Source organism: Schistocerca cancellata, chromosome 5 (genome assembly GCF_023864275.1).
Source record: "Schistocerca cancellata isolate TAMUIC-IGC-003103 chromosome 5, iqSchCanc2.1, whole genome shotgun sequence".
Classification (NCBI taxonomy): domain Eukaryota; kingdom Metazoa; phylum Arthropoda; class Insecta; order Orthoptera; family Acrididae; genus Schistocerca; species Schistocerca cancellata.
The window spans coordinates 11,878,106-11,879,392 of record NC_064630.1 but is presented as its reverse complement, the minus strand read 5'-3'; the positions used below and the strand labels follow the sequence as shown (position 1 = coordinate 11,879,392).

The 1,287-nt window shown below is 46.0% G+C and overlaps 1 non-coding gene across 1 annotated transcript; it reads left to right on the top strand.

Moving 5' to 3' along the window:
- Positions 1-371: 371 nt before the first annotated feature.
- On the top strand, positions 372-455 carry Trnas-gga (transfer RNA serine (anticodon GGA)). The gene is given in 2 exon segments: positions 372-411; positions 421-455. It is a non-coding gene; the product is annotated as a tRNA-Ser (tRNA).
- Positions 456-1,287: the final 832 nt, after the last annotated feature.

Sequence of the window (1,287 nt, the reverse complement as noted above, 5' to 3'; positions counted from 1 at the left end):
TCTTCACGTGCCTTCCGTATCAGCGATGACGACAACTTGGAATTGGAGATGATGTTTTAAAGAGGACATTGAAGGCAAATTGGTATGTTAGTTGTTCAATCGACAGGGCTTTTAGGCGGAATATTTACAACGTTTGTAAGAATAACGAGGAACCACATTCTCGTCGCTTTGGGTTACCGTTTGTTTTTGGGGCACTGACCGCATAAGCAGAATCCTAAAGAAAAATGGTATTCAGATATTTTTCTGTAGTAAAAAAAAAAAAATGTTCAAATTTGTGTGAGATCTTATGGGTCTTAACTGCTAAGGTCATCAGTCCCTAAGCTTACACACTACTTAACCTAAATTATCCTAAGGACAAACACACACAGCCGGCCTGAGTGGCCGAGCGGTTAAAGGCGCTACAGTCTGGAACCGCACGACCGCTACGGTCGCAGGTTCGAATCCTGCCTCGGGCATGGATGTGTGTGATGTCCTTAGGTTAGTTAGATTTAAGTAGTTCTAAGTTCTAGGGGACTTATGACCACAGCAGTTGAGTCCCATAGTGCTCAGAACCATTTGAACCATTTGAACAAACACACACACCCACGTCCGAGGGAGGGAAGACTCGAACCTCCGCCGGGACCAGCCGCACAATCCATGACTGCAGCACCTTAGATTGCTCGGCAAAATACAAAATATTTTTTCCGACGTAAAACAGATGCACCTGATTGCCTCCACAATGCAGGCATCTATCAAGTGACATGCGGCTGCGGCAATGAGTATATAGGCGAAACGGGAAGAACTGTTAAGGAAACCCCTTAAGGAACACGAACGGCAAATTCGACTAAAACAAATTTGGCAGTAGCGGAACATCATGAGAATTGTGGCTCTGACATCGATTTCAATAACGTACCCCTACTGGCTAAGGAAACAAACACTTATAGAAGAAAGGTCCGAAAAGCAGTTGAAACTTCCAAGAATGCATCAAATTTCAATAGAGGGGACGGCTATAGGCTTCCGGCATCGTGGCTCCGCGCCATCAAGGAGGTGAACAAGCGGCCGCCGTGTGCGAGCGACGTAAACAACGCGCTGCAAGTCACCTCGGCGGACAATAATATTTTGGGTAAACATTCCCCCTCTCTTGCTCTGTCCGTTTCTAATCTAGCCAATGATGACTACCAACGAATAGCAGTAGCAGGAACCAATAACCCTTCTCCAGCGTAAGTGTGGAATAGTGCCTCTCTGTCCAATGACGATGGGCCACCAATGGTATCCACAGGAAATTAGCCAAAAACGCCTCTTCTTCTG